This window comes from Phocoena phocoena, chromosome 14 (genome assembly GCF_963924675.1).
Source record: "Phocoena phocoena chromosome 14, mPhoPho1.1, whole genome shotgun sequence".
Lineage (NCBI taxonomy): Eukaryota > Metazoa > Chordata > Mammalia > Artiodactyla > Phocoenidae > Phocoena > Phocoena phocoena.
In genome coordinates, this window is record NC_089232.1 from 18,833,705 (window position 1) to 18,849,578 (window position 15,874).

Below are 15,874 nucleotides of genomic sequence, written 5' to 3' on the forward strand. Positions count from 1 at the left end.
TTCCTGTGTTCTGATAAAGTTGACTATGACAGTTTTTCCTTGATTTTTCAATGTTTCTGTGAAGGGATCACCCCTTGGAGTTACCTACTCCACTATTTTAGCTGATGGTCATTCTTAACACATCAGTTTTTGCACTTTATATCAATCTATTTTTACTTTTTTTCTGAGTTATGAGAGATTTGCTCAAGCTAGTAAATATATCTATATATCTATATCTAGATACATCTATATGTATATATATATGTATATATTTATAGATATATAGATTTTGCCTTTTTTATTTCATTTTCTGTCTGTGTTTTACTCCCTCCATTGTTTTTGTTTGTTTGTTTGCTTTTTAAACACAAGGGGAAAGCACAAATGCAGTCCCCTACTACCACAAATTATGCAGTTGAGTTTCCCACATTTGGGGAAACTGCAGGGGTCAGCACATCCAGAGTGCAATGGATAAGACTCGCTCTGGGAAAACCACCTTCATGATCATGGTATCTCCCCCAACATGTACATATATCCATTGAGTTTTTAATTCAATCATCTATTTCATATTTATTCAAACTTTTCTGCTCTCAGATTTCTTGCTTTGCTAGATATAATGACTCATAGAATCCACATGAGACCACCAAATTAAATATTTTCTAAAGAATTCTCTTATGTTTTTGCCATATTAAAGACTGGTCCCTGATTTTGAACAAGGTAAAATGTTCTCACTCCAAATTCATTCTCATCATAACATTGCAGGAAGGGGGACCCCTTTCAGGGCCTGAGAGTGGGCTCTCATCTAACACTCAGAAATGAATTGCCCAAGGAAACAAACATGCTGACAAAGCAAGAGACTATTGGGAAGGGCTTCCCCCACCAGCAGAGAGCAGTAGGGTAAGGGAACCCAGGAGAACTGCTCTGCCATGTGGCTCACAGTCTCTGGTTTTACGGTAATGCAGTTAGTTTCCTGGTTGTCTCTTGCCAATCATATTGTTTGGCCTATAGTCTGACTCAGGGTCCTTCCTGGTGGCATGTGCATCTCTCAGCCAAGATAGATTCCAGCACAAAGGATTCTGGGTGGTTTGTCATCTTCTCCCCCTTTTGGCCCCTCCCAAATTCATGGCAGCAGTACCATGTTCCTTATTAGGACCTCCTGCTTTGAGGCAACTGAGGCAAGTGGTTATCATTGTGCCTGGTCAAGATGGGTGGTTTCAGTCAATGGTTCCCTAACAATAGTTAGTAAAATTTTTTCCAAGAAAGCAATGTTGCATTTTTCTGTCCATTTTTGTTTTATGTTTTTATTCAGTTTTAAAAGTCAGTTTCTTTTCCTAGGTTTCCAAGGCTATCTTATTAGTAAAGTGAAAGATTTTCATGAGTCCATCACCAAAAGCTATTTATAATGATAGTCTATATATCCTTAGCTATTTGAATGCTATACATTGTCTCTTGATTTTCCTGATTTTAGTTCAGGAATTTATTTGTCTCTAAGGTACTAGATACAGCTATTACAATCATTAGGATTCCATTATATTACTTTAATCAAGTAATTAAAGAGAGAGAGAAAGAATCCCTATCTACCTCTGTCTATATCTACACCAGCAAAATTTTCTGAACTTTGAAGCATGAGGAATTGCTGAAAGGTAGAGAGAGACAGCAGTTCTAGAAGCACTGCAACTGCTTGGGTGAATATGGGAAGGGGTAAAAAGAACTCCTGAATACCCAAAGGGGAGAAGATAGAGCCTACAGAAATATGGATATGTAGGAAATCAACTGGACCCAAAGGTTATTTGTTCCACTTCACTTCCTCCAAATAGAAAACATGCAAATCCATCTTTTTAAAAAATTAATTAATTTTAATGAAATAATTTTAAAGGAATCCTACACAAATACAAGATTTTACATGTCTTTTTGTAAGTTGTTCAGATGTTTCATAATGTTTGGAGACAGGAAATTCCTCCTGAGATCTACGTATTACTCTCTCATGCTGCTAAAACATGCACACACACACACACACACATTAAAAAAATTATATCACCCAGCACTTTACTTTTTCAGCATGCTCTGCATCAGTGGAAGATTTGAATTTCCCTATCAGTAAATTAAGGGAATTCATATAAAATCCTGGGGCTCACATTACAATGTTGTAATTGTCCTTGCTGACTTTTCCATTTGTGTCAGAAAGGCTCAAGGTCAACTCAAATTCTAATTAAAACAAAGTGTAATAAAGTTCTGTAAAAGGCTGATTTCATTAAATGCCAGCAATAAATACGTATTTCTTTTAAGAATGAGGCTTCTAGACTTCATGAAGAGAATTTTTATTTTCTTAATTACTGAATAAACAAGGCAATTTTAGGAGTGACATAGTTTTAACTCATCCCAAATCTGAATTCTGAGATGCCTTGGGGATTTTTCATCTTGCTCGGCTATTACAACAAACAAGTCTCTTTCACAAAGTTCTAATTTTATTTCCCAGATGCTTGATTTAAATATTGTTTAGAGCAGTGGTTCCCAAATTTTGCTGCACATTAGTATCACCTGGGGAAATTTTATAACTCCTGATGCCCTGATTGCACCTCATACTGATTAAATCAGAGTATCTATACGTAGAAGCAAGGTATCAGAAGTTTTTAAACATCACCAGGTGAATATAATGTACGGCAAAGTATGAGAAACAGTGGTTTAGAATTTTCATACGTTAGTGTAGATAAAAATTACTTTAAATATTATCATTAGATTCCTGGCTCCGTCTCTCCAATAGTCTGATTCAGTGGGCCTGATGTGGGGCACTCCAGGTAATTTGGATGTGAGTGAGCCTCGCACACAATGAAGAAATACTCTTATAGAACAAAGAGCTACTCAAAAAGCGGTCCTTGGAACCACAGCATCAGGATTAACTGTGAGCTTGTTAGAAATGCAAATACTTAAGCCCTGCTGACACCTACTAAATGAGAATGACCAAACCTGAAGAAGAGGAATCCATGGTTTGTTTTTTTTTTTTTTCAAGCTTTCCAATTGATTCTTATGCACATTTAACCTGAGAACCATTGACGTAGAGCATATATGTGGTAACTAATCAGTACCACTAATCAAGCCAATATCCTAGGTTTCTTAGCTGTTCCATATTGTCCATCATGATATTACAGGCATTGTAGTAAATGATGGGGAAAAAAGTTAAAAGACAATCTCCGCATTTAAGCTTGTGTGTATAATAAGTACTCAAAATTATACTAGATTAAACCAGTTGGAGGAAAAGGTGTTTTTTCTGAAAATGTAGAAAGATTAAGGTGAGTATTATTTAGTCATACAGTCAGAGAGATAGAAGATAAGAAAGAGGAGAGGATGATTATATTCACTAATGTGTGTTGTTTCCTTTTTCTCAGGTACTTTTCCTAATCTGAATTACCTGTCTTACCAAAGAATGGATAATTGGAAAAAAAAAATCACTTATTAAAATGTGTTGTAACTCAGACAAGCTTTGGCTCTGAGGGATGTTGATAATCCAGATGAGCCAATGAAAAAAGCAGAACTTAATTTGGGGGATAGAACTAGCTTCAAAGGGATGTGGCAAAATTAGACTTGTTGTCTAAGCCAACATAGGTTCTAGGCAATAAAAATCTTCCATTAACAGTGATCACAGAAGTCTGTTATGAGGCAGGGTTAGTGACATCTTTGGAGCAAGTCCCAGTCATGAATGACACAACAGATTTACAAGTCAAGCTTTTGTCTTTCTATCAAGCCTTAGGTGAGGAATCAAAGCTCTATCCAAATGAACTGAAATTCACAGCTTTACTTATTTCCCCAAAGAAAAGACTTTATTAAGTTAAGACTAAAGCCCACATTAGGAAAGCAAAGAGGGGTTATAACAAGGTCCTGCCTTTATGAGAATGCAGATGTTGAAGATTAATCCAGATACTCCTAAAACTAACTAAGTAATTATTTATGACAAGATTAACTTAACATTCCACTTGGGGCATTTGGAGTAAATCTCTGGATTTAATTTCAACACCTGTTTTAGAAAAGTATTAGAAAAAACAATCTCTAAGTTTTACTCCTGCTATGAATAATTCTGGTTATCTTTCCCCCAAATCCTATTTTAACAGGAGAAGAGATCCTAGGAAAATAATGTAGATATAAAGGGAATTTTAAATAGAAAGTTATGGTTTTAAGTATCTATTCTAATTCCTTGCTGCTTTTCATTTGGGGAGAAGATGAGGGTGAGGGTTTCATTTAGTTTTCAGATGGGTAATATTTTCACAGGGTCAACATTTCAAAATGTATTAAAGGGTGGAATAAAGGGTCTGACTGCATATTTTTGATGTATGACTGCTGCTTTTAAGCCTGGCCCTCTTCTTCCTCTTTATTCTACATCTGAATAGGCTGATGAGAAAGTTTGTACTGTCTCCTCCTTTGGTGCCTATAGGAAATTCAAACCTGATAAAATCCAAGACCATGCACATGTGCTAGCTACCATAAAAGCCCAATCCATTCTTTCTGCCTTGCTCAAGTCAGCTTTTGCCTTCCTGCTCTCCCCAGGAATTCCTTGCATGAGTAATAAATCTTTTTATAACCCCTTGGTGTTTTGGGTGGGGCCTATCTTCTTTTCACTGAATGTCCAAAACAGTGGTTCTGTCAGCAGGATGTCTAGACAATAACCACCGGCAGCAGAGGTCTCTTCTCTTGCTTTAGTTTGCTACCTGGCTTTGCTGCCTGCATTTGAGCCATTATTTTGAGCAGCTGCTTACTTTGAGCTGTGTTGCTGACTGATGTTAAGTTTGTGTTTTGAGCTGGGCTGCATTGTGCTGCATTTGCTTAGTTCTATGGAGTCTCTGTCATACACCACTATGAGATTGAAGTCCTCCTTACAGTGGCCCTGGGTTGTGTGTCACAGCTAAACCTACTGTGTGATTTGATTCCAGCATAAGCTGTGAGAGGTGTTAGGCTCAGGAGAATCAATGATTTTTACCCTGTGACCCTTGGTTTTGTGTCTCAACCCAGCATCGTCTTCTGTTCAATAGAGGGTTCAGGGAAAGACTCATACCCTATAAAATATGTGGACCCACTTGCATGGAGGAAATGTTACTATGTGGCATGTTGAAATCTACATTCCCCAAAGCAAGTAACTCACCAGGACTCTACAAAATGCCTTTGCTGCTGCTACCTATGCCTCTGACACCAAAAGCAAACCTGATCCTCAGAATTCTAGGGAAAAATAACTATGGTATGCCTCTGGCACAGCCAGGAATTAATTCCCTCTTTGTAATAGAGGAGGCCCCTAAATCTAGTGATACCAATTTGAGACTTTCTGAAGGAATAAATTTAGAAATATGATCAAGATAAAGAGGTTCCCCCAAAGTATATCCAGTAACCACTGAAAAAGAAGGAAGTGTCAACTGAAAAAAAAGGCACAACCTAAAAGTTGAGAATTATGTTTTATTTAGTGGAAAAAATGAGGTTTCAAGCCCAGGAGGCAGCCTCTCAGATAGCTCTAAGGGACTTCTCTAAAGAGGAAAGGGAGGAGCCAGGATATATAAGGGTTTCTGCAACAAAGACCAGGTAGTCAGAAAACCAGACATCTCAAATTAAGGAATTTATCATTTTTCTATGTATGGGGAGATGCAAGAGTCTGGGCTCATTAAAAGCATTCCTTTGATCTGCACCTCAGCTATATGGGGCCAGTATCCTGTGCTTTCTCATCCCGAGTCTCCTCTGGGTGCACCGTCAGGGGTGGCTGCAGCAGTTGACTGCTAGATGGTAGGCATCCCGTTTCTGTCTTGAGTTCCCTCAGGACTCACCTTTGGGATGGCTGTAATGTGATGGTTTGATGGCTGCAATAGCCTTTGTTTACTGATATGGCATGCAACATTTTTTTTTCATTGATAGAAAGAAGGACAGAAACCTAGATGCAAAGAGAAAAAGCTGAAACAAATGTCCATAATTTAACCCAACTGGAAATCCAAAATTTACCAAAATAATTTATTCAACAAAAAGATAAAAGGATATGAATTTCCTGTTATGCCTCCACATCACAGATTCCGAATTAACTTCAAATCTCCTAAAATGCATCAGTTGGCAAGTGTTCATGGCCTTAATCAACACTGGAACTCAAACTAGAGTTACATCTAGCTATCCCAGTAAATTTAAGTTACCAAATATTAAAGAGAGTTACCAAATATTAAAGAAAGTTACCAAATATTAAAGAGAGAACAAATAGTTTTGTTTCACCTTAACCATCAGAACTATCATCTTGATTAAATTTCCTGTGATCATAGAACATGTGGATGAAGAATGTCGCCTGCCATATCAGCAAACAAATGATGTTGCAGCCATCAAGCCAGCAGCCACTGCAGCCTCCCTCAGTCGGTGCACCCTGAGGGGATTCAGGGTGGGAAAGAACAGGATACTGGCCCAAGATAGTTAAGGTTAATATCAGAGGAATGATTTCAGTGAGCCCAGACTCTTGCATCTTCCCTTACATAGAAAAGTGCTAAATTCATTAACTTGAGATGTCTGGTTTTCTTTAATTAAATGTAATGTTTTGATGTTCCAACTACGTGGTTTTTGTTGCAAGAACCCCTATGTATCCTGGCTCCTCTCTTACCTCTTCAGAGCAGTCCCTTAGAGCTATCTGAGAGGCTGTCTCCTGGGCCTAAGTCCATTTTGTCTGCCAAATAAAACATAATTCTCAACTTTTACGTTGTGCATTTTTTTTCAGTCAACACACATATGCCCTAAAATATCCCAAAGTAAGAATGGATGCTCTGAACTAATGAGTAATAAACTAAAATACATTTTGATTTAAAGTTAAATTCAAGTATTTGGAACTTACACATTGGCTTGACAAAATGGAAACCCATGGACCAGCTCCCCCTTCCTCAAGTAAAATAGTTAATATGTCCCAATATAAATTAAAACAGACTTTCAGAGATTAAAACTCATTATACAAGAACTATTTAGTGAAGGAATGATTATCCTCACTGCTTTTCCATTTAATGGTCAGTTTGGCTTGTTCTTAAACTTGAAAAGAATGAATGGTGGATTTTACTGTAACCTTAATTCTGTGGTATCACTGACATTATTAAAATTACTGACTACAACCAAACAGCAACTGATGAATATTTTGCTATCACAGACTTGGCTAAAATGTTCTGTTCATGCATATTTCAATATCCTCTCAGCCAACGTTTGCCTAATTTTCAGTGTGATATATAACACCATTACCTGACTTCCCATGAGGTATCTCAACAGCCTTGCCATCACATACAATCTTCCCAGGCAAGATCTTAACCACATCCCACTTTTTCTGGGAGCACAGGTATGGCCTCACATTGATGACATCCTCCTCTGAGGAAATCCATTTTGAGGCAGAAAAAAAATTGGTTCCAGACTGGACATTTACAGCTAGCTTCCTGTTTACATTTCCTGAGGCAGGAGGCAAGTGGGCTCCAGGCTAAATATTTACAACCAGTCTCCTGTTTGCACTTCAAATGGAAATAACAACAGGAACAGATTAAAGAGCTGGACTTTGCCTCCTGTGTACACTTTAAGATAACAGTGATGGCAGAGACAGAGAGGGGCTAAACCCTGTTTGAGTAAAGGATCAAGAGGTCATATATTTCCCATCCTTGGGGCAAGGGAGACACTGCACATGTGCAGGAAGGCTCCTTGTGGGTCAAAAATGAGGGTGTGCCACCCCATAATAGGTGATGTCAAGGCCCCCCATAGGCCTCTGGGCTGGAATCCATCTTGGAAAAAAGTTGCACATGCATGTTGGGGAGGGTCCTAGGACAGGTAAGGTGTGGAAAAAGAAACCAGATAATTGGCCAAAGGTAAACAAAGACCTGGAAGAACTGCCCTATATAAATGATTTAACCACCTCTTTACTGTACTCCTCTTCATTAGGCAGGACGCACATACACTTTCTTTCTGGGTGTGTGTTTCTGCTTAGCATCTGTCTTAAATAAACAAATTGTTTCTCTGTGTGCTCTTCCACTTGTTGTGCTGTATCTCTAATAATAAACTTTGCACCTGTTTTTACAGTGTTTGCCTCCTTGAAATATTCTTGCTTTCAAATGGAGGCAAGAGCCGGGGAAAATTTGCTTCTGGCCTCTAGCCCTTGCTGGTCTAGTGGCTAGTATTCCTGGTTTTCATCCAGGCTACCCAGGTTCAATTACTGGGCAGGGAACTAAGATCTCATTTCAAGCCACTGCTCACTGTTATCCTTCCGAGATCAATTTGACACACTCATTTGGAACATACAAATACTCACAAAAGAGCATACGTACCAAAAAGTAAATAAACTACTATGCCACACAGAGTGCAAGGGTTTAACTCTGGAAAATTACCTGGTAAACCAAGGACCACTCAGTCCCTGATACTTATGTTAAGGAACAGCTGTTGACTCTTTCAGCATACGCAATGTTCAAACAAGCTCAATATCTTTTAAACATTTTTAGCTTCTAAGTAAAATTTACAACTTTACAAATAGATTTTACAAATTTATTGATAATGTTATCTGCAAGTTGTCTCAACTTGAATGGGGCTCCCTCCAACAAAACGTTCTAGAATCTGTTCAAATTTTATTACAACAGGCATTCTTGTTAGTACCCCCATAAGTTCCTTTATGGAGGCTTAGCAACTTTGTCTAGATGACCCACGATGGCCATGCATTGGCTTTTTTGTCCCCATGCTATATACAATTAGCTGGCCACATACTGGCTCTCCTGGAAATAGAGGCACTTATAGTCCATGAACCTGTGACCCTTCCTGATGCCTGATAGCCGAACACAATTTTATGAATAGTTTTTCATTTCAGAACTGATTTGTGATGCCTCATTTATTGAATACTAAATTTCCATATATAACTGGATCTCTGTTTAGACTTTATTTTTTCTATTGATATTTATATATCTATTCATGAGTAATGCCACACAATATTAATTATTGAAGCTTTATAGCATACATAGTACTTAATACATAATAGAGTTAGTCCTCATTCTATTTCTGACTCCTGATTAATACTAGAGCTTGCTAATTTTTCAGCCCCAAATCTCTTCCCAAACTTTATTGCATGTTAGAATTTTCTGGGCATCTTTTAGAAACCTCAGTGCCCATGTCTCATCCCATACAAATTATATCAGAATATCTTGTGGTCAAAGGCATGCATTAGTATTTTTTTAAGTCCCCAGTTGGTTTCAATACGTACTAACTTGTGAACCACTGCCTTAGGTAGATTCAAAGAGCATAGAGGCCCAGATTGCTCACCAAGTCAATCATGATGCAAATAGTATATCCTTTGGTCCAGGTGCTCTGAGTTCAAGTCCCTTGGTCTGGCGAGCAAGGTTCTCTGTGACACCTATTTATACAAACTTACTTGCTTTTGTCAATTTCCTGTTATAGCTTAGAGTTCCACCACCATACACATTTGACAGATGCCCACTTGTGTCATCTTATTGGTATGCCTATTATGTAAACAACTATTGCTAAGGACATGTTGCCACCATATCTTCAGGTACTGTTCTTAATCTGCTTTATTTCATTTCCTCCAACTGTCTGTTGTTGGATGTTTCTACCAACATAGCTATTCATATGTAGGTCTATCTAATCTTGAGGTCCCAGTGTTCCTGTCTAGCATAATTCAGAGAGACCAAGCCCTTAATCCCAATGTAATTGAGACCAACTCCCTTACTCCTTGCAGGATTATATTGGAGCACTCACTACTTTGATTTAAGTTGGGCAATGCTACTGTGTCATATAACATAGAAGAAAAATTCAAACAAAAAATGCATATCTGAGAAACAGAAGTAATACTTTAAGAATCTCAAAAGAATTATCAAAACAACTTCTTTGGAGGCTTATTTCCTAAGATCCTTAACAAGAATTAAAACATTTCTATTTCACAATAAAGTTTCCTAGCTTTATTTTTTAATTGCATCTTATCTTATTCAAGACTTGGCATAGCTTCCAAGTTTACTAATTTGTGATTGGTGTTCTAATTATTAGTGCACTTTGCTGAACCTCTCCAGAATGAAGCCAACTCCCCACATTTGGTCAGGTTTCTTGTAAGTATGTCAGGTGGACATAAGTGTAAAGAACTCAAAATATTTTTTTTAATTAAAGCCAAGCAATCTCAACAGCTGTTTATTTTTTATTTGTTTGGTTTTAATTAGAACAAGGAAATAAAATTCCATTTGTTCACATTAGTCTTAATTGCACTTCCTCAAATTTATTTTCCCTGATTTTATTTTCCTGAAGTTAAGCAGTCTGTGATAATACACAGCGGTATTGTTTGCTTTTATCTGTTGCCTACAGTTTAATTTTATACATGACTTTCACATTAAGGGATCTGAATTTTATTTTATGGGCATTTATTTATTTACCTATTTTGCTGTTCTTTTTCACTGACTGAAAATCTTCCCACATTTATTGTTTAAGGTAAAATATTGCAATGCACTGTTTAATAAGATGGAGCTCCTCTTATTATTATCACTCTCCCCTTCCCCCATCTATAAGTGAACAGCAGTCAGCATCACTGGGCGCAGATGAGACATCTCTGGCAGAGGATCACAGATATACCATTCTCTTAATCACCTATAGATAAATTCTCTTGATGTGGGAAGTAGCTTGATGTATCCATAGTGCTGTAGTTTCGAGAGGGTTCCAAGTGCCCACTGACCATTCTGCCCTCATTCCCAGTCTACACTACATGATGCTTATGGATGTAAAACAGAGACTATTACACCACATTCACCAAGACATATCTCATGCCCCTGTACTGCAATAGTCAATTTAAACACAGCTCTTCAAAGAATTCCCTGAAAATAATGATTGTATCATCTCTGTTTATTAACATACTTAATTTATCCTTGGTTCTGTGTAATCATATCTTACATTCAATGCAGTTACTTCAATATAATGAGGACCTAAAGACACCAGGATAATTGGGAAGATCACAGGTTTTTTTTTTTTTTTTAAACATCTTTATTGGGGTATAATTGCTTTACAATGGTGTGTTAGTTTCTGCTTTACAACAAAGTGAATCAGCTATACATATACATATGTTCCCATATGTCTTCCCTCTTGCGTCTCCCTCCCTCCCACTCTCCCCATCCCACCCTTCCAGGCTGTCACAAAGCACCGAGCTAATATCCCTGTGCCTTGCGGCTGCTTCCCCCCAGCTATCTACCTTACTACGTTTGTTAGTGTGTATATGTCCATGACTCTCTCTCGCCCTGTCAAAACTCACCCTTCCCCCTCCCCATATCCTTAAGTCCGTTCTCCAGTAGGTCTGCGTCTTTATTCCTATCTTACCCCTAGGTTCTTCATGACATTTTTTTCCCTTAAATTCCATATATATGTGTTAGCATACGGTATTTGTCTTTTTCTTTCTGACTTACTTCACTCTGTATGACAGATTCTAGGTCTATCCATCTCATTACAAATAGCTCAATTTCATTTCTTTTTAAGGCTGAGTAATATTCCATTGTGTATATGTGCCACATCTTCTTTATCCATTCATCCGATGATGGGCGCTTAGGTTGTTTCCATGTCCTGGCTATTGTAAATAGAGCTGCAATGAACATTTTGGTACATGACTCTTTTTGAATTTTGGTTTTCTCAGGGTATATGCCAAGTAGTGGGATTGCTGGGTCATATGGTAATTCTATTTGTAGTTTTTTAAGGAACCTCCATACTGTTCTCCACAGTGGCTGAACCAATTCACATTCCCACCAGCAGTGCAAGAGTGTCCCCTTTTCTCCACACCCTCTCCAGCATTTATTGTTTCTAGATTTTTTGATGATGGCCATTCTGACTGGTGTGAGATGATATCTCATTGTAGTTTTGATTTGCATTTCTCTAATGATTAATGATGTTGAGCATTCTTTCATGTGTTTGTTGGCATTCTGTATATCTTCTTTGGAGAAATGTCTATTTAGGTCTTCTGCCCATTTTTGGATGGGGTTGTTTGTTTTTTTGTTATTGAGCTGCATGAGCTGCTTGTAAATTTTGGAGATTAATCCTTTGTCAGTTGCTTCATTTGCAAATGTTTTCTCCCATTCTGAGGGTTGTCTTTTGGTCTTGGTTATGGTTTCCTTTGCTGTGCAAAAGCTTTGAAGTTTCATTAGGTCCCATTTGTTTATTTTTGTTTTTATTTCCATTACTCTAGGAGGTGGGTCAGAAAGGATCTTGCTGTGATTTATGTCATAGAGTGTTCTTCCTATGTTTTCTTCTAAGAGTTTGATAGTTTCTGGCCTTACATTTAGGTCTTTAATCCATTTTGAGCTTATTTTTGTGTATGGTGTTAGGGAGTGATCTAATCTCATACTTTTACATGTACCTGTCCAGTTTTCCCAGCACCATTTATTGAAGAGGCTGTCCTTTCTCCACTGTACATTCCTGCCTCCTTTATCAAAGATGAGGTGTCCATATGTGCGTGGGTTTATCTCTGGGCTTTCTATCCTGTTCCACTGATCTATCTTTCTGTTTTTGTGCCAGTACCATACTGTCTTGATTACTGTTGCTTTGTAATATAGTCTGAAGTCAGGGAGCCTTATTCCTCCAGCTCCTTTTTTCGTTCTAATGATTGCTTTGGCTATTCGGGGTCTTTTGTGTTTCCATACAAATTGCGAAATTTTTTGTTCTAGTTCTGTGAAAAATGCCAGTGGTAGTTTGATAGGGATTGCATTGAATCTGTAGATTGCTTTGGGTAGTAGAGTCATTTTCACAATGTTGATTCTTCCCATCCAAGAACATGGTATATCTCTCCATCTATTTGTATCATCTTTAATTTCTTTCATCAGTGTCCTATAATTTTCTGCATACAGGTCTTTCGTCTCCTTAGGTAGGTTTATTCCTAGATATTTTATTCTTTTTGTTGCAATGGTAAATGGGAGTGTTTTCTTGATTTCACTTTCAGATTTTTCATCATTAGTATATAGGAATGCCAGAGATTTCTGTGCATTAATTTTGTATCCTGCTACTTTACCAAATTCATTGATTAGCTCTAGTAGTTTTCTGGTAGCATCTTTAGGATTCTCTATGTATAGTATCATGTCATCTGCAAACAGTGACAGCTTTACTTCTTCTTTTCCGATTTGGATTCCTTTTATTTCCTTTTCTTCTCTGATTGCTGTGGCTAAAACTTCCAAAACTATGTTGAATAAGAGTGGTGAGAGTGGGCAACCTTGTCTTGTTCCTGATCTTAGTGGAAATGCTTTCAGTTTTTCACCATTGAGGATGATGTTTGCTGTGGGCTTGTCATATATGGCTTTTATTATGTTTAGGAAAGTTCCCTCTATGCCTACTTTCTGGAGGGTTTTTATCATAAATGGGTGTTGAATTTTGTCGAAAGCTTTCTCTGCATCTATTGAGATGATCATATGGTTTTTCTCCTTCAATTTGTTAATATGGTTTATCACATTGATAGATTTGCGTATATTGAAGAATCCTTGCATTCCTGGAATAAACCCCACTTGATCATGGTGTATGATCCTTTTAATGTGCTGTTGGATTCTGTTTGCTAGTATTTTGTTGAGGATTTTTGCATCTATGTTCATCAGTGATATTGGCCTGTAGTTTTCTTTCTTTGTGATATCCTTGTCTGGTTTTGGTATCAAGGTGATGGTGGCTTCGTAGAAGGAATTTGGGAGTGTTCCTCCCTCTGCTATATTTTGGAAGAGTTTGAGAAGGATAGGCGTTAGCTCTTCTCTAAACGTTTGATAGAATTCACCTGTGAAGCCATCTGGTCCTGGGCTTTTGTTTGTTGGAAGGTTTTTAATCACAGTTTCAATTTCAGTGCTTGTGATTGGTCTGTTCATATTTTCTATTTCTTCCTGATTCAGTCTTGGCAGGTTGTGCATTTCTAAGAATTTGTCCATTTCTTCCAGATTGTCCATTTTATTGGCATAGAGTTGCTTGTAGTAATCGCTCATGATTTTTTTTATTTCTGCAGTGTCAGTTGTTACTTCTCCTTTTTCATTTCTAATTCTATTGATTTGAGTCTTCTCCCTTTTTTTCTTGATGAGTCTGGCTAGTGGTTTATCTATTTTGTTTATCTTCTCAAAGAACCAGCTTTTAGTTTTATTGATCTTTGCTATTGTTTCCTTCATTTCTTTTTCATTTATTTCTGATTTTTATGATTTCTTTCCTTCTGCTAGCTTTGGGGTTTTTTTGTTCTTCTTTCTCTAATTGCTTGAGGTGCAAGGTTAGGTTGTTTATTCGAGATGTTTCCTGCTTCTTAAGGTGGGCTTGTATTGCTATAAACTTCCCCCTTAGGACTGCTTTTGCTGCATCCCATAGGTTTTGGGTCGTTGTGTCTTCATTGTCATTTGTTTCTAGGTATTTTTTTATTTCCTATTTGATTTCTTCAGTGATCACTTCATTATTAAGTAGTGTATTGTTTAGCCTCCATGTGTTTGTATTTTTTACAGATCTTTTCCTGTAATTGATATCTAGTCTCATGGCGTTGTGGTCAGAAAAGATACTTGATACAATTTCAGTTTTCTTAAATTTACCAAGGCTTGATTTGTGACCCAAGATATGATCTATCCTGGAGAATGTTCCATGAGCACTTGAGAAAAATGTGTATTCTGTTGTTTTTGGATGGAGTGTCCTATAAATATCAATTAAGTCCATCTTGTTTAATGTATCATTTAAAGCTTGTGTTTCCTTATTTATTTTCATTTTGGATGATCTGTCCATGGGTGAAAGTGGGGTGTTAAAGTCCCCTACTATGAATGTGTTACTGTTGATCTCCCCTTTTATGGTTGTTAGTATTTGCCTTATGTATTGAGGTGCTCCTATGTTGGGTGCATAAATATTTACAATTGTTATATCTTCTTCTTGGATCGATCCCTTGATCATTATGTAGTGTCCTTCTTTGTCTCTTTTAATAGTCCTTATTTTAAAGTCTTTTTTGTCTGATATGAGAATTGCTACTCCAGCTTTCTTTTGGTTTCCATTTGCATGGAATATCTTTTTCCATCCCCTTACTTTCAGTCTGTATGTGTCTCTAGTTCTGAAGTGGGTCTCTTGTAGACAGCATATATAAGGGTCTTGTTTTTGTATCCATTCAGCCAATCTGTGTCTTTTGGTGGGAGCATTTAGTCCATTTACATTTAAGGTAATTATCGATATGTATGTTCCTATTTCCATTTTATATATTGTTTTGGGTTCGCTACTATAGGTCATTTCCTTCTCTTGTGTTTCGTGTTTAGAGAAGTTCCTTTAGCATTTGTTGTAAAGCTGGTTTGGTGGTGCTGAACTCTCTCAGCTTTTGCTTGTCTGTAAAGGTTTTATTTTCTCCATCAAATGTGAATGAGATCCTTGCTGGGTAGAGTAGTCTTGGTTTCAGGCTATTCTCCTTCATCACTTTCAGTATGTCCTGCCACTCCCTTCTGGCTTGTAGGGTTTCTGCTGAGAGATCAGCTGTTAACCTTATGGGGATTCCCTTGTGTGTTATTTGTTGTTTTTCCCTTGCTGCTTTTAATATGCTTTCTTTGTATTTAATTTTTGACAGTTTGATTAATATGTGTCTTGGCGTGTTTCTGTTTGTATTTATCCTGTATGGGACTCTCTGTGCTTCCTGGACTTGATTAACTATTTCCTTTCCCATATTAGGGAAGTTTTCAACTATAATCTCTTCAAATATTTTCTCAGTCCCTTTCTTTCTTTCTTCTTCTTCTGGAACCCCTATAATTCGAATGTTGGTGCGTTTCATGTTGTCCCAGAGGTCTCTGAGACTGTCCTCAGTTCTTTTCATTCTTTTTTCTTTATTCTGCTCTGCAGTAGTTATTTCCACTACTTTATCTTCCAGGTCACTTATCCGTTCTTCTGCCTCAGTTATTCTGCTATTGATCCTATCTAGAGTGATTTTAATTTCATTTATTGCATTGTTCAT

General features: G+C 37.4%; 1 non-coding gene across 1 annotated transcript; it reads right to left on the bottom strand.

Moving 5' to 3' along the window:
- Positions 1 to 345: 345 nt before the first annotated feature.
- On the bottom strand, positions 346 to 509 carry LOC136134248 (U1 spliceosomal RNA). The gene has a single exon (XR_010656532.1). It is a non-coding gene; the product is annotated as a U1 spliceosomal RNA (small nuclear RNA).
- Between the last annotated feature and the right edge of the window lie 15,365 nt (positions 510 to 15,874).